The 23,629-nt window shown below is 37.3% G+C and overlaps 1 protein-coding gene across 4 annotated transcripts in view; it reads right to left on the reverse strand.

Moving 5' to 3' along the window:
- Spata13 (spermatogenesis associated 13) overlaps positions 1 to 23,629 on the reverse strand; it is a 351,797-nt gene that overhangs the window by 112,571 nt on the left and 215,597 nt on the right. The window contains exon 1 of one of the 4 annotated variants that reach the window (XM_046447976.2): positions 15,843 to 16,380. The exons of the other annotated variants lie outside the window; for them this stretch is intronic. The gene's annotated coding sequence lies outside the window, so the exon portion shown is untranslated. Of the gene's footprint in view, positions 1 to 15,842; positions 16,381 to 23,629 lie in introns of those variants that run through there. 4 annotated transcript variants of the gene reach the window in all.

Below are 23,629 nucleotides of genomic sequence, written 5' to 3' on the forward strand. Positions count from 1 at the left end.
ATTAATTTAAATACCAAGCAGCTAATGAGTGAGTGGCAATTTCAGGCCACCTAGAACTTTGTACAAAGCACAAAGAGTCCCAGCTTGTCTAGGGAAATTCTCAGAAATTTACTCCTTGGGTTAATAAGCATATTAACTGTACTAAGACAGATGAAAAACTAATACCATCAAGACTCAAAAATACAGCTGGCACTCCATATCTATGGTACCGCTTCCACAAATGCAACCAACCACAGATCAAAAACAATCAGAACAAAATTAATCTGTACTAAATATATACGGACTTTCTTCCCCATCATCATTCCTTAAACAATACAACTATTTATATAGCAGGCATGTTGTATCAGGTATATAATGTAGAGATGGTTTAAAGTATATGGGAGGGCTTGGAATTTTAGCTCAATGGTATAGTGCTTGCCTCTCATGCATAAGGCCCTGGGTTTGATCCCCCAGCAGGAGGGAGGGAGGGTGGGTGGGAGGAATGAAGGGAGGGAGGGCAGGAGGGAGGCATGAAAGTCAGTCTACAGGAGTACTGTGTAGTTTCTATGTAAATATGATATCATTTTATATAAGAGACTTGACTATCATGTCAACAACAAATTTTTTAAAAAAGAGAGGCACTTGAGCATCCATAGATTCTGGCATCCATTATGGAGGGATCCTGAAACCAATTCCCCATAGATACTGAGAGACAATGGTATCTCCAATCAAACTCTAAATCCTGCGTGTGCATTAGTGTGTATATGTGACTTTCATTAAATTTAAATTTTATGTGGAAGAACAGAAGGCTTGGAATACCAATAATACTTCTGAGAGAGGAAAAAAAGAAAAAGAAGATAAGACATGCCCGTTAATATTAAAGACATGATTTTAAAACAAGATTATCGCTTTGATTGTTACACAAAACTGAACATTTTAATTTCAGAAATGAGTGTTTTCTGGTTTTTTTTTTTTTTTAACTTGAAGTGACTAAAATTTTTATGATCCAAAAGTGACCACAAGAATCATAGGGCCTGCTTGAGTTTTCATCCAGAATAGGAGAACTAAACACATAGGTAATTTAAGAAGACCACAAGGGAAAAAAATAAAATGAAGTTGTTGGTATTTATAGCTCATGCTTTATGGCCTTATGTTTGTTCTAATAAATAGTTGCATAAAGAAAAACATTATATAGGAGTATATTTATATGTGGAAAACCAATAAAGAAGATTTAGGGAGTAACAATTCTCAAAATCAGAATGACTGTTTACCTCTTGGTATAGAGAGGGTTGAGGACAAGTTGGGACATTCAAAAACAATGGCATTTTATATTTCAGCTTCTGTAGTGCATACAAAGTGTTTATTAATCTCTGCCCTTACACGTTACATTCTTTGCATGAATTATATACTTAGTAAAATTTGTCTTTTAAAAGATAAACAAATGTTAAAGATGGGTCAGATCATTCAGCATCAGAGAGACTTGTATTCAAATTCCTGCCACACCACTCAGTAACTCCATATTGCTGAACAAGTTGCATAAGTACTCTGTGCTTCCATTCCCACATTTAAACAAAGGAGGAATAACAATAGTATTCATCAAGCTGTAGTTGGGTTAAATAAGAAAATGCCTATTGAAGAGCTCTAGTATAAGTCTGGCAAAGAAAATAACAGCACAGCTCTCTTTGTTGATTATTTACCATTTGCCAGGAGCCATGGAAAGAACTTTACAGGCATCATCATGTCATTTTTTTTTTTTTTAATTTCAATATTTATTTTTCAGTTTTCGGCAGACACAACATCTTTGTTTGTATATGGTGCTAAGGATCGAACCCGGGACGCACGCATGCCAGGCAAGCGTGCTACCGCTTGAGCCACATCCCCAGCCCCATCATCATGTCATTTTAAGGCCACATAGTAATAAGCAAAGGAAATGGGATTTCAACTCATATGCTGATTCCAGGTCTAAGCCCTTAACCACCCTCCTGTTCTTTCACACTGATAAAGACAAATATTATTATTAAAAGTGTTGTCTGTTGTTATAATTAAGTATTCATAGCTAAGGTTAAAAGATTAGGTTAAAATTACCCATACATGGCCATCCTGGGAATGCTTGACATGAAAGCAATTCATGTGAAAAAGAACCCCAAAATATGGTGACCTGGATGGCCAATGTGATCTGAGATTATCATGTACCTATTGAAAATTCCAATGAATTCTTAGTCCAGGCAAACAACAAAAGTAGAACTCAGATCAAAAGAGGCAAGTCTTGGGGCTAGGATTATAGCTCAGTGGCAGAGCACTTGCCTAGCATGTGTGAGTTACTGGGTTTGATTCTCAGCACCGCATATAAATAAATCAAATAAAGGTTCATTGACAACTAAAAAAATACTGAAAAAAAAAAAAAAAGAGGCAAGTCTTTCCCATCCCTCTCCAAATTCACACACTAAATATACTAATGTGCATTATTCAGTTCCAAGGACCACAAAGTGCATACTGGTTTGCACAATGCTTTTGCCACCTATATCCTTTTGCATACAGTAGAAGGATTCTGAGGCAGGCCAACTTTAAAAACACAGCTTCCAAGGAAGATGACAATAATTTTCCTTTGGAAGAAAAATTAGACATTTACTCAGATGGACACTCTCTGGTAGATCAATATGCAAGATGAGACTTTTTCATCCTGTAGCAGAGGATCCACTAAGAATCAAAGTTGTTCACAAACAACATACTGTCTAGCAAGTTCAGGCTCTCCACCCCCACCCCTACCACAAGAAGGGCTCAGAGAATGGGGTCATGGATTGCAGATGGGATGGGGACTGGATTCAAAACCTCTGAGGTTTCCTCTGTATTTTGAATACAAGTTCCTCTGAGTTAAGATTTTATCATTCTCAGACATATAACATATTTTTAAATCCTTATATCAGAAGCAGAAAAGATTCTTCTCCACTTCTTTAGTAGGAGGCACCATCTAATCATTATTTGACAATCTGCTCTTGCTGGTACTCACCTCACTTGTTGAACTTTCTGTATCCTAATGACAACACATGAGACAGGCTCACACAATATCCAGGTTTTGCAGAACAAGGACAAGAAAGAGAGACTATAAAACAAAACTTACCTCCTTGCTTGACCATACACCCAGCTTTAAATTCAAATTGATACTCACTAAGGAAAGTGATATGAACTGCCAGCAGAATGAAAAAGAAGAATACCTCTAGAGTAACCCCCAAACCAAACTCAACAAGGCCTTTGCCACATACGTGAATTGTGTTAACTAGGTCTGAAAGATTTAATGGAAAGGTGTTTCAGAAATCTCTGGACTTCTTTTTTCTCATTTCTGAGACATTCAGAGAAGCAATTTGTATCTGAAATGGGCTTTCTGCTTTATTATAAAGTGACTTCCTATGAGTTTGTGTTTGTATGAGAGTGAGGGGAAAATGGGAAGGATTGCTATTTAGTCCAGTGAATTTAGGAAAAAAAAAATGAGGCAACAAGAGAGGGAGAGTGGGAAAGTGAGGAGATATAAGAATAACAGCTGCTCTTCTTGTTTGTGGGCTTTTTTTTTTGGGGGGGGGGTTGTTTTTCCCCAGCACTAGGGTTCAAACCCAGGGCCTTTCACAAGCTAGGAAGGCACTCTATCACTTGGGTATCTGCAGGAGATTAGTTCTAGGATCCCCTCCCTACCCACCTGCCCATGGATACCAAAATACATGGATACTCAAGTTCTTTATAAGGTATACTGTAAATGTTCCTCCTGTATACTTTAAGCCATCTCTGGATTATTCACAATAACACTTAATGCAATGTAAATGCCATGTAAATAGCGGTTATGCCACATTTTTTAAGGAATAAATGACAATAAAGAATATCTATTTGTGCTCAGTACTGACAAATTTTTTCCCAAATTTGCAGCACAGTTGGTTGAATTTAAGGATATGATTCTCACCATTATGGAGGGCTGGCTGCACAAGTTTGGGGGGAAACTTTGGCCCAGTAGAAAAATCTGTCTCAGGAAACTCCATGCCCACTTAGAAGACCTGAGGCCCACAATGGAAAGACCAAGGTCGTCCAACAATTCTGTTGGTATTAATGGTCCCTCTCTAATATCCTAAAGTATACTTTTAAAATTAGCCAGAATGTGGAAATAAGGCAAAGATGTCCAGAAGACCTTTCAAAACCATGCCAGAGCTGATCTAATAGATCTACCCAAAGATTATTTCATTCTCTAAGAAGTTGGATGTTGTTGTAACTTGTTATTTATACTGATTAGTTAAGTTACAGGTTAATTTGTAGATTATTTTTTTCTTCTTGTCCAGCAATGACGCAACTAATTTCCACCTTTCAGAAAAAAATCACTGAAGAAGTAATGGTTTTACTGCCCTATAGAACATTAACTAGTTTTGTTTCTAACTTAGCAAATCTTTCAGTGTGTCTTTCCCAACAGCATATATAAATCTCCTCAATAATTTTTAAGCCAGCTGCAACATTTTGCAGATTCCCTCATTAAAGAGCTAAGTAGATCTTTGACATGTGTTCATGGTACACTTAAAGAAGAGTCATGTTTTCACATTTTGATAGTTCCACTCTGATATGCTTATTCTATACTTAATCAGTATTAACTCATTCACTTTTCCCATGAAGTCTATATGATGGCAAAAATCTTATGTCACTATTATTTTATGCTGTTAACTACTTTATCAGACAAATATTACAGATACTATAGCACCTGTGAAGGACTTAAAGAACAAAAACATTCCTAAAATAAGTCTTTTCTACAGACTAGAGGGAAAAAAACTGGAACAAAAGTTTTGCCATAAAGCTAGTTTCCAAAGAACTAAGTTCTGCTTTCCCAATATACTTGAAATCGCTCCTCACCTTAGAGTTAGAAGCTGGTTGCTCATTTCAAACTTTCTCATCCTTTATTTTTCCTCAAATAGGTTATTTCTTTCTAGTCAATTCACTTCTAGTCTAATTTAAAAATCATGCTAATCATTTTCTCTTGAAATATACTACTCATCTGCTATTTTTTTTTTCAGAAAAGTAAAATATGCATTGAATGTTAAGCCTGAGATACTGTACCAGACCACTTGTGTACATGAACAAATAGACAAAAGAACCAAAATTGTTCTCTTTATGCTGCCAATTTTTAATTTAAACTGATTTTTTTAATATTTTATTTTTTAGTTGTAGATGAATACAATATCTTTATTTTATTTTTATGTAGTGCTGAGGATCGAACCCAGGGCCTCACATATGCAGGTGAGCGATCTACTACTGAGCCATAACCCCAGCCCTAAACTTTTTTTTTTTTTTAATAAAGCTAATACTTTCACTTGATTCAAAATGCAAAACTGCAAAAGGGTACACAGGACCCAGTCTCACTCAGACCCTGACCCCAGCCAGCAGTCTAGAGTTGTCCAATGCAACCAGCTCCATGCAGATCTTTCTAGAGATATTTTAACCAATATAATCAAACATATATTACATAAAACCTATAAGAAAGCAAAAATTGCCCATAACTTCACAACCAAGAGATGAACCACATTAATGTGGTGTGATCAAACTAGGGCATTTTCCAAGAAATTAAACATTGTTCCAAGAACTGCATATTATTCCTAAGGCTTGTTTGTTAATCATTTTGTCGAAATAGGCCCATTTTGTCCACCATGCAATATACTGATCACTAAAATGAAGAATTTCTTGAAAGACTTTATTCACAAGACAACAAATTGAAGAGCAAGTCTCAAACCCAGCCTCCCTGACAATAGGGTTTAGAAATATCTACGGACTACCTTGGGAATATATGTGGGCTGAGGCCTACGAAAAGGGGACTAGAGGTAGGAAGTAATACATAATCAAACAGGAACTGTTAGGACACCCATCAGAGGTGTTATCTATACTCAACTAAAACTGGTGATTTTTTAAACTGGTGCATTATAGTCATACATAATAGTGGGATTCACAGTTACATATTGACACATGCATACAACAGAATTACAAAATTGGGTTAATTCTATTACCTAATACCTCCCCTCTTCCTTCCCCCCAGTCCCCTTTCTCTCTTCTATTGGTCTTCCTTCTACCAAAATTACTTTTAAATGAAGTGCAATCTTTCCATGACGCTCTAAAAACATAACCCATTTCAAAAGTCTCTTTTCTCTTTGTCTCTATTTTTCCACCCACTAAGTGTGTTTTATCTTTTCTCTTTTGGTTTTCTACATGGACCTATATTTTTTATTTCTACAGCTTATATTATGTTCTTTTTGCTCTATTCATTCTCCAGATTCCATATCAAATGGTACACATGTAAAAAGACCTGGAAGGGACTAATTATTCTGTCTCTCCAACTGCAACATCAATAATCTTTCTTGTACATACAAGGTCACTGAGTCATAGACATTTGTAGAGTGGCCCAAGGCAATACAAAGCGGGTTTGAGTTGGACGGCCATGGGATAACAATTTGATTTCTTCTCTACCACACTACACTGCCTTTCAAAACTCATCTACTTCTTTCATTTTGTTTTAAAGAGAGAGAGAGAGAGAGAGAGAGAGAGAGAGAGAATTTTTTAATATTTATTTTTTAGTTTTCGGTGGACACAACATCTTTATTTTATTTTTATGTGGTGCTGAGGATCGAACCCAGCACCCTGCGCATGCCAGGCAAGCGCACTACCACTTGAGCCACATCCCCAGCCCATTCATCTAGTTCTTGAAGTTACCAATATGAACTTACCAAGCATGATCCCTTAGGGACGCTCAGAAAGGGTAAATGGGTACCTTGGCTGAAGTCATACAATGAGTGTTAAGAAATGGAACATAAACTCAGGTCCTTCTAGCTGTGAAACTGTCATCTTCAATAACTGACTCACCAATAATAAACCATCCTGCTCTCACATCTCTTCCAAAGCATCCTTGAGTCTTTCATTTCATATTTCATCGGCGCTTGATTTCTTATATCATAACTTCATACTGTTTCCTCATGTACTTTGTACAATCTTAAAAAGAATGGACAACATCCTTGTATTTTTTATATCCCCAGTGCAGGGATCAATAAACAATTATTGGATGAATGGATGATATGAAAAGGATAGTAAAAATCTATTCCACATGAATTAGAACAGTTTTCAGTGTGCCAGAGGAAAGTGTGGCTATTTTTAATACAATTTAAGAGTTTAACATTAAAATATTAATATTCATATGAATAAAGTTTATGAAACACTATAAATTCATGTGAAATTTAAAAGATTGAGTGTGATACAGAAAGCAATATTGACTTGCGACAGGCCACTACATGCTAAGTCTCTAGCCCCTGGGAACCTGCCCACTTTCTTACAATGATAATCGCTTTGTGGGAAAAGGTCACTCATTGTGAACACTGAATGATATTCCTCACCAAACCAGAGTCAGAAAAAAAATTTTTTTGAGTCAGATATGAAGCTCTTCGAAAAATTATACCAGACACCCTAAGATATTCTGAAAACTTTGCATTAAGTTAGTTATTGTCACATTAGTTGAATTTCTTAGCATCAAGATATTAAACTCAACAGAAAAGTCACTAAAAATTTATAGCTGTCCATATATGGTGGTCATCCAGATAATATGGAACATATTTACATAAACTTTAGTTTTTTTAATAAACAAAAACACAAAATATATTAATTATCATGAAAGCCAAGACTATCTCCAGTTCTACAGATCCACTCGCCATTAATCCAAAACATCACATAAGCTAATAAATTCCCTCTTAAGCCTTCCTAGCCAACTTGTTAACAGGTGTTAATATGTAGCTACATTAACCAATTTAAGTTCTCCCCAGCCTCCTCTCTCCAAGGAAGTGAAACTAGATATTAAAGTGAAACCAACAAATCAGAATCTTGGGAGACAAGAGAAACAAAAACCCTACTAGAAAACTCACCTTACAGATAACCATCTCCTGAATAATTAAGAGTTTGATATAATGCAGTATTGTTCCAAATAACTACAAGTGTTGGCAGGGATGTGGAGAAACCAGAAACCTCTCACACTGGTGGTGGGGATGTAATTTGGTAGTTCCTCAAAATATTAAACAGTTACTATAAGACCCAGTAATTCCACTCATAGGGATGTGCCCAAGAGAAGTGAAAACATATGTATGCACAAAAACTTGCCCATGAATGAATGTTTATAACAATATCATTCTTAATAGTCAAAAAGTAAAATCAAACCAAATACCAATCAATGGGTGCATGGATAAACATGTTATATCCACATAACTGAATAATCTTCAGTCATAAAAAGGAAGTACTGATATATGCTATACCATCAATGAGCCTTGATTTATTCCAAATAAAAGACAATAATTATAAAAAGGTCACATATTAGAGATATGAAAAATTGTGGTATATATGTGTATTAAGAATTGTAATGCAAAAAAAAAAAAACAAAGTACATATATAAAGGCACAAATTGGCGTGGACACGGTTTATATTCAGAGATATGAAAAATTGTGCTCTATATATGTAATAAGAATTGTAATGCATTCCACTGTTGTCTTGTATCTATAAAAAAAATAAAATCAATAAAAGAAAAAAAAAGGTCACATATTAGATTCCATGTATATGAAATGTCCAGAATAGAGAAATACATAGAGACCGACAGAAAGTAGATTAGTGGTTGCCAGAGGCTGGGGGAGGTAAAAAGGGAGGAATGACTGCCAACAGGTATCAGGTTTCTTTTTGGTGTGATAAAAATATTCTGGAATTAAATAAGGTGAGGTTGATTCATAAATGGATAAACTTCATGGTATTTAAATCATATTTAAGAAAGCTGTTTTTAAAAAGCACATTATAGCCGGGGGCAGTAGTGCACACCTGTAATCCCAGCAGCTCGGGAGGCTGAGGCAGGGGAGGATCTCATTCAAAGTCAGCCTCAGCAAAAGCGAGTTGCTAAGCAACTCAGTGAGACCCTGTCTCTAAATAAAATACAAAATAGGGCTGGGATGTGGCTCAGCAGTTGAGTGTCCCTGAGTTCAATCCTTGGTACTCACCCCCCCCCAAAATAAAATAAAATAAAATAAAAAGCATATTGTTCACTTCCCATGAATTTAGTCATAACTGAACCATACAACATGCATTGTTTTCCTACTATTCCAATAAACAAGCATTTTGCAACTGTCCTTCAGATAAAAAGACCATGGTGGAGCTCACTAGACAGATACCAATGAAATTGTTGATTAAATTCCTACAGATGAGGCCCAGATTCTACACACCTTCAAACAGAATATTAAATAGTGCACAAATAAATCAGAAATAGAAAATGATGAGTTTTAAAAGAAGAAATCCTTGCCTTTCCCCTTGAGTTGAGCAGATCCAGTTAGGCTGGGAAGTGCTGAGTGAAAATCAACAACATGCTCACTATGCAATTACCAGCAGTAGCATAATGGATCCCACGTTCTAAAACTGTTACAGGTTAATAGGATGTAAAATAACTATTTTTATTTTTCCTGGGGGATAGAACTACTTAGAATCATTAATCCATATCCATTAATTGTTCAAGAATTATGAGTGGGTTAATGTTCACATGAACCAAATATAGTACCCATCCTACCTCCCTACCTGCTTTGTTTCTTGTATGTCACAGTGCTGCCTGTTCTCTCAGTGGTTCTCCATGTTTCTCCAACTCATCCTGCAAAGAGCCTGGGAATTCTCCTGTCCAATTTCTGTCCTACTCCAATAGATTCCAAGTAAAAGAGAAATCTCAATATAATTTAACTGCATGAACAACTTCTCCAATCACATGTTTTAAAGGATGCAAAGTTTGGGACATTTTTTATTGCAAACATAAATAATTTTATATATTAACACTTATCTTACACAGTTTACATTTTAGCAACTCTATGTAGCACTGCAATAAAGCCCCTCAATGTCCTTGGGTGATACTGTTGTAGTTCATAAACTGTAAGGCAGCAGAGATCAGTGAGGCACCCGCAAGGACTCTGCTACTAAACCATGGATGCAAAGATGGAAAGATGGACCTGGAACCTGAATAGCTATGAACCTGAACAGTCTCCTCTGCAAACTCTTCTCAAATTTTTGCTTCTCTTTGTGTTTCTGAATTTCTCTACTTATACTATGTATAAAGAGTCCCCTGATTACCTCTCTTGCTGTGCACCACTTGCAGACTCCACATCTATTCCATTCATCACTTTGGCTCCATCACCTAGCACAAGGTCTGACATGTGTAGAACTCACCTTGTCATACTAATCATGCTTCTGCCTCCCTATGTTCTTAAAACTGTGCTTGCTAATTCTGCTAATGCACTGCTAAGTGCCAGATCAAAAGGACTCTTCAGAAAGAATCCAATTCAATTTGCCTGAAGCCTTTGATGCTATAACTACTGATTGTCTCTAGGTTTCTGAGCATGCCAATCCCAGGAGTCTTCTTGTTCCTCCCTACCTGGTTGTTCTTTTTCAGTCCCTTCTGATCTCCTCAATTTCTTTGCCCATTCCCAAGGTTCCAAACTCAATTTGCTTCTCCAGGTAACTTGATGTGCCTGAGTAACCAATGTCACCTATTCTTCCAGCTCTTAACAGCCAGGAGCATCCCTATCAGAATTCATCCCTTGCACTCCAACCCAACCAAGCTGATGTCCTGTTCTCACCAGCCTCCCAATAAAACCACCAGTAGTAGCTCCCCACCCCACACAATCTCCGGAATACAGAGCTCCACGACTTGCAACAGGATTATATCCTAGTAAATCCACCATAAGTTGCAAATATCAAGTAAAAAAGAATGCACTGAATCCACCTAACTTAGCAAACATGTTCGCTCAGCCGTATAGTACACTGCACAGTGTCATTTCCCCTCCTGACCATGGGGCTAACTGGGAAGAGTGGTTGCTGTTGCAACCCCGCATCAAGAGGATCAGATCTCAATAGTGCTGGCCTGGGAAAAGACCCATATTCAAAATTCAAGGTTATCTGGGCTAGGGATGTGGCTCAAGCGGTAGCGCGCTCGCCTAGCATACGTGCGGCCCGGGTTCGATCCTCAGAACCACATACAAAAAACAAAGATGTTGTATCTGCCAAAAACTAAAAAAATAAATATTAAAAATATTCTCTCTCTCTCTTAAAAAAAAAAAAAATTCAAGGTTATCAGGCGGATGCCATGGCACACACCTGTAATCCCAGCAGCTCAGGAGGCTGAGGCAGGAGGATCTCAAGTTCAAAGGCAACCTCAGCAAAAGCAAGTGTTAAGCAACTCAGTGAGACCCTATCTCTAAATAAAATACAAAATAGGGCTGTGGATGTGGCTCAGAGGTCAAGTGCTTCTGAGTTCAACTCCTTGTATTCCCCCACAAAAAAAATTCAGGTTATCACTGAATAGGTATCACATGTACACCACAATGAAGTTAAAAATGTTAGGTCAAACCCTGTATATCAGAAACTGTCTGTACTGGCATTCTTCATCTTTTTCCCCTATCCTCACTTACCTCCCACTCAAGTCCCCCTTGAGGTCTTGGACCTGTTTGTCCCTGTTTGACCGGTTGGTCCATCCTGTCTATTCCCCTTCTCTCTCTCCTATCCCAGAGGCTTTGTTACTTCTCAAGAGCTTCTCATTTTTCTTCTTTTCTACTCTCCAGTCCATCCAGTGCCCAAAAGCCAGGGGAGGCTTCCTGAGGGGCCCCCAGTCATAGTCAGCATCCTCATCAGTGACTTTCAATGGCCCTTAGCCCTTCCTAGATAAAAGGCCAATCATCTCAGCCTGCCTTCAGGGCCCTCATCATTCACATCATCCTTACTTTGAATGATTCTCAAACTCCTGAGAGGGCTTACAATACGCAAGGCACCATGCTTGGTGTAAGAATCATTTCATGGCACATAACTTCAGCCCAGATGCTGCAGGCCTCAGTCAATCCGGCAGGCCTGCTGGTCTCTGAAAGTGACTTCTGCTCCCTTGCCTCTGTTCACACTATTCCATCCTCACAGAATTTCAGGTCTTGACTCAAAAGAGACACTCAGGGATCAGTGGAGACAAGATCGCAGAAAGGTGTGGCTTTGGCAATGGCTGGAGGTGAGAAGAGAATGTTGGAGGGAGTATCCTGCGGGGCATCTACACTTAGTGGAGGGAGGAAAAAAATGAGCTGTGCAGAGGCAGAAGGATGGACAGAAGACTAGGGTAACAGGTGTCCCAGTCCCCATACAGAATTGTAAGAAGGATAGAGATATTAACAATGTCAAGGGATGCAGAGAATCAAGAAATACCCAATGATGTAGAAATGAAATCACTATGTAGCTCAGAATTTGCTTTCATTCCTGATAAGGAATGCCTCAAAGGCAAGGGCTTCAGAAATAAATGCCTGGTGAAAAAGAGGTAGCTGTATTCTGTGCCCCACCCAACTGCTAGAAAGAGAAAAGTGGAGACATATAGGGCAATGGTTGTGTGTTAAAGGCTAACTGAGAAATGGAGATAGGTAGGACTACTCAAAAGAAAGAAAAGAAATCAGCCACCTGACAACCAGGAACTATACCTCCTTCACTGAAAAGCTCCAATGACTCAGGCATGACTTTGGGCCAGAACAACTGCAGGAGAAAAACAGACCTAGTTGTGCCTTTGACTTTCTCCTTTCTTCAGTTGGCAGAGGAGTTCATGGTTTATGAAAGACTAGTAGTGCACAGCAGTGACAGTACAAGGTCTACAAAGAAGAAGTCAGCAGGGAACATCGCTGTAAAAAAAGTGTTTTCTTGCCCAAGTATCACAACATGCAACCTGGTGTTAGCTGCAAAAACAGCCTCCACAAAGAAACGGGTTAATAAGAGTCTCTTTGTTGGTTCTGCTCAGTTTGCATAAACCTACACCTACACATTTAACCCACATGAAGGCTCTTTTTAACTAAACAGCATATTAAGTGTGACTTTATAAAAATGAAACCATTTTCTTGATAAGTGAGCCAATTAGCATTCCTTGAGGATATACAAAATCTAAATGCACTACTATTTCCAATCTACCTCTTGGTCTTTATTCCCTTCCCTCCTTTTTTATTTTCATTTGGATTGATGACTTCAATAGCTGTGTTCCAAACAGTTGCCCTGTGGAGCCCTTCTCTCTAAAACCTGTATCTGAATAACAACAACAAAAATCCTGATAAGCCTGCAACACTGCTATGTTTCACTTCGGCTTCCTGAAACCGAAGGCTGAGAAATATTGAAAAGTAACTAATGCCACTTCAGTTATTGGACCTAGCACAGACTTATCCCATGAGGACACTGTGAAACCATTTCAGTGGGACTCTTGAGTCAAGAGAGCATTGTTGGCCACCTATTTTTATTCTGCTCTGGGATTTAGGGTACCCTGTCATCAGTTTGCTAGGCCATTACAATTGTTCCCCTTCCCTGAACCTTTTCTCTTTGAAGACTATTATCAACCCCCAGCAAATATGACACAGGACTTTGTGTATCCCTGAGATAAACTTCTGACCTTGGCCATAGCAGGAATTCCAAATTGCTGGTGAAGCATTAGATTTTCCTATAGCTTCTCCCAAACTTCCTACTTTTCTGCCTTAACTTTGCAATTTACTTTAGATCATGTGAGTAGATGAAGAAAAGATGACTTCTCTATGAAATCATGTTTGCAGAAACATCCACATTTCCTTATTTGGTGACTATATTTACCTGTAAGCTTGGCCAGGCCAGGGTACCCAGTTCTCTAGTCAAACATGAGTATGGATATCACTGTAAAGGTGTTTTTTGGATGTGACTGGCAGTTAAATCTAGAGACTGAGTAAAGCAGATGGCCCTGCATAATATGAGTGCCTCTTCCAATTAGTGGAATCCTTTAAAAGGCAGAGGTCCTCAGTAAAAAAAAAGAAATTCAGCCTCAAAAATATTTAGTTTCCAGACTAAAATATCAACTCCTGTCAGAATTTCCAGCCTGCTCCTCTGCCCTGCTGATTCTGAATTTGTCAGTCCCTAACATCACATGAGTCAATTCTATAAATCAAGCAATATCTCCTCCCTCTCTCTTTCCTTCTCTCAAGTACCCAGAATCTGGGACTCTGAAATCCACAATGTTCCAAAATCTGAATCATTTTGAGCATAGACATGATCTCATGCCATGGTCTGCACTTCACCAAAGGTTCACTTGTTGGAAGTGTGGTCCCCAGGATAGGTGTGCTGGGAAGTGGATGTGGAGCTTTTAGGTGGGGCTCACAGGAGGTCCTTAAATCACTGGGGACATGCCCTCCGGAAGGAATAAGGTATTTCTCACCAGATTTTAGTTAGTTCTGTTGACAGGACTATTATACAAGCTTGAGTCTAGCCCCACCCAGCCACTCCATCTTCCTGTTCTGAGACTGATTCTTTGCTCCCAACATTGCAACCACCACGAGGTGACAAGTCAATGGAAAGAGGCCCTCACACCATGAAAACTGGACTTCAGTCAGAAAAACTGTGAGTTCTTTTTCTTCATAAGTGGCCTGCCGGGGCTGGGGAGGTGGCTCAAGCGGTAGCGCGCTCGCCTGGCATGCGTGCGGCCCGGGTTCGATCCTCAGCACCACGTACAAACAAAGATGTTGTGTTGGCCGAAAACTAAAAAAAAAAAAAAAATAAATAATAATAATAATAAAAAAAAAAAAAAAAAAAGTGGCCTGCCTCAGGTACTTGGTTATTGTAAAGAAAAACTAACATGTACCACAAGTGAAAATTCCACATCAAACAGCTTCATGCACAGAATTATTTAAAATATTGCATAAAATTAACTTCATGTTATGAATATAAGTTATATATGCACCTATCTGTATTTCATGTTCAGACTTGGGTCGCATCCTAAGATATCTCATTAGAATATGCACATATTCCAAAATTTTTAAAAATCCCAGAAAAGGATATTCAACCTGTTACACACGTACATGCACACACGCACACACAACCTATTTTTCTTTTTCTCTGGAGAACTCTAATACAGGGATCAAGAGAGAAAACATTTATTTGTCTACTCTGTTAAATCCAGATAATTAGAAATTTTCAATAAAACACATCGTAAGAAATTTAAAACACCATGCCTCTTATGTTAAAACCAATGATTTGTTCAGGTTTCTGAAATGAGACCATATTAAAAGACTTACCAATAATCATGATGTCAAAAAATTATAGAAGGCTATTAATGGATTTTAAGTTAAGGGAGCAATTATTTCCAGAGGTAATATAAAAGTCATACCTTAATTTGGACCTTTCAAATTTCAATCTGTTAAGTTCTCTGCAAAGGCTTACTTTTTACTGAATGGATCTCCAGATAGCTTTAGAATAAATTACATCCTTGAATCAGGAAAATTTAAATTATAGGCACCTATGCTCACAGCAGTACTTTGCTAATAAATAAAATGCCTAGTGAAGAAAATCCTTCTTAAAGCAAGCAATAAACTTTACTGAGTGCCTGTCACATGCGCTGGGCAAGAATACAGCAGTTGCTGCCTGGTCTATAATACAAACCAGCATTTCTGAGTACCACAAACACATATCACAGAGTGTACTTCAATCTTCATCATTAGAAAAAGCTTATATTAAACTACACAAAGGGGAGAAAAGCCTAACTGGCAATAAATATAATTACAAAGCAGGTCCCCTGGAGAAACAAAACAAAATGTTACATGTGGCACTTTCCAAAAGACTGATTCCCAGCCTCAGTTCTGAATGGCATTAGCTATTTCCCAAGGAATGAGGGAAACATTTACTCAGATTCTGCAAGGCCATGGTCACTTGCTGTAGACTCTACCACTTGACCTTAAACTCAGAACAATAACCAAACAATGAATTTTCCCTTAAACTCTGATTTCCATTAAGATAACCAAAGACTCATTTTATTTAAAAACCACCTGAACCCATCCTACCTTTTCAAGTCTTCAAAATGCCACTACAGTGGTCACACCATTGTAGGTATAATTTTATTTCAGATCCAGTCACTTGGCAGGAGCGCTCAGACCATGAAATTATCAGAGCTTTGAACTTTGTCCTACACAGAATACGAAAACCCACCAGTGTGATTTGTAAGTTCGTGCTGTTGCCTGGCATTAAGTTAATATATAACAACAATTACACACCAGAGAGGGAAAAAAATCAACAAGTTAAATATATACTCTAGAAAATCCAAAACTGGCAACAACAACCAAAAGAATAGAAAGATAATCTTTGTGGTTTGGTTGGCTCTGTATGCTTTTCCCCCATTTCCCATATCTACTTAATGGAGTTTGAGCTCCATTAAGGTAAAACCAGAAATTTCTATATAGAGAAATTTCAGAGAACTTTCTATGTGGAATTTCAGTATCCAAAGGATTATAATACTAACTTTTCAAAATACGTCATTCTCAGTAAACATCTATTTATCCAAAATCAAACACAGTAGTAAACATACATCGTGATTAGAGAAAAATATAGTTACTATATTTATTATTATTCTGAGTTACTTCTTGCAACAATCCTTTGAAGGAAGCTGACTTTGCTGGATGACTTTAAACATGTTACCTAACCTCTCCGAGCTTCAGTTTCAGAGGAAGTAATAATATCTGATCCAATCAACGTGTAGTGTACAGAAGAGAAACAATATGTGAAAAAAACATGGTGGCACCATGTCTGAGGAATCTGCCATGATTATTTTTTTAAATCATACAAAGCAAAATCAGGATTAGAATGAATGCCTCCAAACTTTGAACCCCAGTACAGACAGGAATCCAGCTCACCTCACTGTCTCTTGCAACAGGAAAGGTCACTATTAGTCACTATTAAGAACATTATGGCCAGCCTAGTGGTGCATGCCTGTAATCCCAGCAGCTCGGCAGGCTGAGGCAGGAAGATCGTGAGTTCAAAGCCAGTATCAGCAATGGTAAGGCACTAAGCAACTCAGTGAGACCCTGCCTCTAAATAAAATACAAAATAGGGCTGGGGATGTGACTCAGTGGTCAAGTGCCCCTGAGTTCAATCCCCAATACCCCCCAAATAAGAAAAAGAAGAACAATACAAAGTAATGAAAGTTTTGACTTGTACTTGTTTGAGAACTTTCTACTTAGAATCTAAGTTCAAACATTTGGACAAAGTTTAAACAAAGTTAGTTTGTTTTTAATTTTTTTTTTTTTTAGTTGTTGATAGACCTTTATTTTACTCATTTATTTATATGTGGTGGTGAGAATTGAACCCAGTGCCTCCCACATGTGAGGCAAGCGCTCTACCACTGAGCCACAATCCCAGGTTTTTTTGTGTGTACAAAGTTCAAGGTGTAATGATGCCCTTGTCAAATGTTTCTAATTCTGCCATAGGATCTTGGTTGGGGAGGATGACAGTTTTCCAGAGCAAAGTAGGGAAGAGTTATATCTACTCTGAACATGTTTTGTGTTTATGATACTTGACTTGAATTTGAAAAATGTATATTCAATTGATATGATTTTATATTGAAAAATGCAGCCCCTTGACAAAATACCCCAAGCATGCCAGAGGAATTTACTACTGTGAGGGTACTCAAGTATGTGGCGATGTTTCTCTTTTTTTGGTGCATTACATGAATAAGGAATGTATATTGGAGTAGATATCTTTACTCTGAACCCCAATGGAACAATAAAAATAATGGTGCCCCTGAGTGCCACTCTCCACGGCAGGCACCAATGCCACAGTGTCCATGCAGGAGCTGCCCTTGGTTTCATTGGGTTTAATGGGCCAGCTTTAACTGGCCCGATTAATGAAGCAGAGCAACCTGCTGAGTTTCTCTAACACTGATACAATCTGAACAGCTAAATATTTTTAATATTGGCAGAACAAAATTACTAGAAATGATAAACTTTAAAAATTAAAGTAGGATGAATACAAAGACACAAAGTCTTAGGGCAGGCTTGTTCATCCATCTATAAACTGAGGCTGGTGGGAAAGCATCTTTCCTGATGATCAGACTCTGGATATGAGTTTCATCTAACCTAGCCAGGCCTTCTTCCCAATGCAGGAAAATTCTTATTATAGGAAAAGAGAAAAAAAGTTTTCTGTAAGTAGCTTAATATTTTCAACAAAGCTTTTCATTCAAACACTGTGTGTGCTCCAAATATGTATAAAGTGCTAAAATAATGAGTACGAAGAACACAACTGACTAACATACAGTACTTGCTAAATACCAGGTGCTGTGCTAAGTGCCTGTTACTGTGTTTCTCTGGATCCTCAGAAGACCCCTTGGAAGCAGGGACTCGACTCTCCCTGTGACAGATAAGGAGGTGGGGCAGACAGCACACAGCAGTGAGCCTTCAGACTTGAGTCCAGAGTGACTGACACTAGAGCACACGCTTTTAAGCACTTCTTCAAGAGCTCACGACACTTCATGGCTAAGGAAAAATGACAGCCTATAACGAAAACCTCCAAAAATATTCCAAAGAATTGAAAAGGAAAAAAGTACTCCTTTGCCAAGAAATTTAATGAGGAAAGTTATCAGCTCAATTAGCCATTCAACAAAATCTGATTTCATTGAAGAAGTCATCTATTATTTCAAATTCATATTAGAACACAGTTAATACTAAATAAATAAATATCAGTCAGATTCCTTGAATAGAAACTCACACCATCAACTGTTAATCATTATTTATAGCTTACTAGTATAAAATATTGGACTAAATAATCTAAATAATCTATTCTAGTCCTCAAAGCAATTTCTATGTTATAGATGAGAAAATAAACTGAAAGCAAGACTTCATCTCCATTTGAGGACCAGGACTGGAACCCAAGAATAATACCTCCTGCCCAATCCTCTCATAACTAAACTTGGATTTATGCCTGAAATAATATACAGTCATGTGAGTATGTACATAGACATTATGTATGTATATTTATACACATATCTACACAAACGCACATACAGACATATGTTTATATGAAGAAACTTACCAAAATTTACCTGATTTAAAGAAACTCACACATACTAGGAAATCTTGAAAAGAGCCTTCAAATATACGTAGTTGGATAAAAGATTCCCCCATCTTTTTTGACGCACTGTGCTGGACACTTCAGAACACTCAACTGAAGTGCAGAACACAGTCACTACCCTCAAGAAGTTCACCATCTGTGGAGGAAAACAAGGGAGCATACAGAAAATACCACAGTGTAACCACCTAGGACACAGGTTAAGGGAGCTAAGGAGAATTCTGCCTTAACTACAGAGTTCAGAAACAGCTCTGCACGCAGGACAGAGAGCTCCACAGAGGAAGTGCGAGCCAGCTAGATGGCTGGCAATGATGAAATGTTCAAGGTGGCTGAAGAGAAAGGCTAGCTATGCGGCCTTTTTTTTTTTTGGTCCTTTCAGGAATTACAAACAAAGAGAAAGAATATTAATTCTTCACAAAATCTTCCAGAAAACAGGAAGAAACTCTACCAAACTCATTCCATAAAACCAGCATGCCCTCATAACAAAACCAGAAAAGGATAACACAAGAATAGAATAGTATAGACCACTGACTCCTATGAACATAGACATAAAAGTCTTAAAGACAATACTAACAAGTCAAATCCAGTAACACATAAAATGGTTAAACACCATGATCCAAGTGAGATTTACACAGAAATGCAAGGTTGGTTTAACCTCCAAAACGCTTTTAATGGAATACACCATTATCAATAAAGAAGAAAAAAAAAAACATGATTATTTCAATAAACATAAAATGTTTTCTTGAAAAGTTAAACTTCCCTTCAAGATGAAAACACTCAGTAAGTGAGGATAGAAAGGATCTTCCTCAAGCCGATAAAACCATCTACAAAACCCCGCAGTTAACATAATTAACAGTGAAAGACTGGATACTGAATACTTCCCCCCAAGAACAACAACATCAAAAAAGACAGGGATGCCTGTTGACACCACTTTCATTCAACATAATTCTGAAGATTTTTTTTTTTTTTTAAAGAGAGAGTGAGAGAGAGGGAGAGAAAGAGAGAATTTTAATATTTATTTTTTAGTATTTGGCGGACACAACATCTTTGTTTGTATGTGGTGCTGAGGATCGAACCCGGGCCGCACGCATGCCAGGCGAGCGCGCTACCACTTGAGCCACATCCCCAGCCCTAATTCTGAAGATTTTATCCAGGAAAATTCTGCAAGTGAAATAAATCCATCTAGATTGGAAAAGAATAAATAAGATAATCTCTATTTGTACATGACATGATCTTAAGTAGAAAATATACTAAGGGTAACACTAAAAAACTATAAACTAATAAATGAGTTTAAGAAGGCAGTAAGATAAATGTGTAATTTTTATAAAAATTTCTATAAACTTGTAATGAACAATCCCAAAAGGAAATTCAAAAAATAACCAATTTTCAAAAATAAAAAATGTAGCAATAGAATAAATGAAGTATAGAACTTGTACTCTGAACATTATAAATCATTGAAATAAATAAAATATTAATAAGTTCATGAATGAAGAGACTTCCTATTGTGAAAATGGCAATGTGCTTCCAATCAATCTACAGACTTAATGTAATCCTATCAAAATACCAGTTGACTACTTTGCATACATTGGCAAACAGATTCTATAATTCATATGAAAATCCAAGGGACCCAGAAGAGTCAAAACAATCTTGAAAAAGAAGAATAAATTTAAAAGAGTTACATTTTACAATGTCAATGCTTACTATAAAACTAGTAATGAAGACAGTGTGGTACTGGCATAAGGGCAGACACACCAATGGATGAAAATAGAACTGAGGGTCCAAAAATAGAATTCTATATTCCATGAATATAGACTGATCCTTCCCTCACACCACATACAAATTTAACTCAAAATAGGACAACATCTAAATGTAAAAGCTAAAACTTTAAGATTTGGACAAAATGTACAAACTAAACTTCATGACCTTGGATTAGGCAATGTTTTCTTAGATAACACACAGCACAATGACAAAACAAAAAATAGTTTAATTGTATTTCACAGAAATTTAAAACTTTGATGCAAAGAACACTGTCTCTAAGTTAAAAAAAAAAACCTATAGAATGGAAGAGTTACATAAAAATCATATATCTGATATAAGACTAATATCCAGAATATATTCAGAATATATAAAGAATATATTCTGAATATATAACCCAATAACAAAATGGCAAACAACCCAACTTAAAAATGGACAAAAGGCTAGGTGCAGTGGCACACTCTTATAATCCTAGCAACCCGGGAGGCTGAGGCAGGAGGATTGGAAGTTCAAAGTCAGCCTTGGCAACTTAGCAAGGCCCTAGCAATTTATGGAGAACCTGTCTCTAAATAAAAAATAAAATTGGCTGGAGATTTAATCTGGCTAAGTGGTTAAAAATTCCTGGGTTTGATACCTGGTACAAAAAAAAAAAAAAGTAAAGGACTTGAATAGTCATATACTCAAAGAAGCAAAGCAAATTAAAAGATGCATCAGGGAAATGCAAATCAAAATCAAATGAGATACTAATTCACATACACTAAGATAGCTACAATGTAAAAAATGATAAAAATGTGTTGGTGACATTGGTAGTTGGGACAAGGGGCAAGTATGAAGTTGTTTAATGGGTACAGAGTCAGTTCTGCAAGCTAAAAACAGTTTTGTAGATTGGGATTGGCTGCACAAAAATGTGAATGTATGAACTGTATAGTTAAAGTGGTTAAGTGATGTCATAAAAGTGTGGTCAAAACAAAAAAATCTCTTGACAGTCAGAACTGAGAGGTGCATGTTCCTCAGAACTATCTAAAGGATGTCTGTTTCTGGCAGCCACATCATAACGTGCTCATAAATTACTATTAAGTCAATACACATTTTTCAAGAGCATGCTCAGAAGGCAGCAAGCTTTGGTTTTTAGGTTAAATTTGATAGTACCTGCTATTATCTAAGTTTGCCCTTCTCGTTCCACCCTCAAATTCATGTTGAAATACTCTCCCCCAAGGTGATATTATCAGGATGTGGGGCCTTTAGAAGGTGAAAAGGTTTTAGAAGCTGAACCCTTATGAAAGGGATTAGTGCCCTTACAAAAAAGGCCCAAAAGAGACCCCTTGCCCCTCCACCAAGTGAGGATGGCAATCTATGAACCTGGAAGTGGGAATTCACCAAACACTGAAGCCAGTGCCTCAATCTTGGCCTTCTCAGTCACCAGAGCTGTGAGAAATACATTTGTATAGTCCAGGTAACTCAATCTCTATGACATTTTGTTATATTAGTCCAGACAGACAATATAGTATCCACACCTTCTTTGGCCTATATATCTCTAATATCTAAGAATAGAGATTTCAAGAAAAACTTCAAAAAATCTAGATTCTCTTGGAAAACTGGAATGTTTGATAATAGGCAACATTGCCCATAGACCCTTGGGTGGAATCTATGGAGCAAAAGTCTCTACCCAAACTGGATGATTCCTCTGTTACCTGCATAGCCCCAAGAGGAATAAGTATTTGCAACAACTAGGCTGCACCAGCTGGAAATAGACAAGAAGTTAGGGCTGTCAATCTACAGGAGCTCAGACTAGCAGGAAATATGAAAACAACCATACAAAACACCAGTGTCACATTATAAGCCAGATTCATTTCACAGAGACAAAAAAACAAGGTTCAAAGAAGTCATATGATTTACCTACGGCAAACCATATCAGCCAGACAACTGAGAAATGCCTGAATTCTTATGGAAGTATCTTATTACTTTCTTCCATGTATTTATTAAGAATTTCTTAAGAAAACAATTAAAACTAATAGTGAATCCGAGAAGTAAAGCAATGTTCACATGTACTGTACTTTTACTAAGAAGTAATAAAGAAGCTAGATAGTAAAATTATCAACTTCCTTTCATCTAATTAGGAAGAAAGGAGAAAGTTCATTAATAAGATGGACTTGTTAGCTATTAACAATAGCTTACCAATCGACTATTTCATTTAGATATATGGAGCTTCTTTAGAGAACAACCAGGCTTCACTTTCACAGAAAACAAAGTAAATTTAATGAAACAGCCCCTAGGTAAGAGGAAGAAGATCAACTGCGAGTCATTTCTAGGACTCATGCCAGACCCAGTGTATCTAACCTGTCCTTGGACTTGGCTGGCCCCATTTATCTAAAGACCTGGTTTTCTGGGAAAAATAACATTGTTTTATGATCTGAAAAGCAGATATTAAAAGGAAAGTATAATGTCATGGGAAAAAAGAACACAAATACCATGATTTATGTATCTAGCTGTATTTTATAATTTTTTGCATATTATAGTTACAGACCAAGCTCTTGGCTGCCCTTCTGAAGTTGTACCTGGTAAAACAGGTTAAACCAACAGAGCATTTACAAAACGACATGGAGTAACCACAGTCTTGATACCGGATCTGTTGTACTTAAGTTCAACGCGACTTAGGTAGACAGACCTTATAATTTTGTGTCATTTCAAAGACAGAGGTAAGTACATTTTTCCAGTGTACATGGAGGCCTCTATTTCTTTGACTAGGGAACCATAAATTAAAATATGGAGTAGTTATTCCATCAAGTGTTTTTAATATTACTTTTCTAATTCAAGCTCAGTATCTGAAACAGAGATAATCTTAAAAATTACATTTGCTCATGTTTTCTAGCCATCATTGGGATTTCTAAGTATTTCTTCTGCAGGAGAAGAAAGAGATACAAAGATCTATGTCCCTGTTCTACTTTTAAATCCTCAGGGACTGGCACCATGTTTAGAA

This window comes from Marmota monax, unplaced genomic scaffold, assembly GCF_021218885.2.
Source record: "Marmota monax isolate L192 unplaced genomic scaffold, Marmota_monax_Labrador192_F-V1.1 WCK01_AAM20220418_F8-fsc00043, whole genome shotgun sequence".
Classification (NCBI taxonomy): Eukaryota; Metazoa; Chordata; class Mammalia; order Rodentia; family Sciuridae; genus Marmota; species Marmota monax.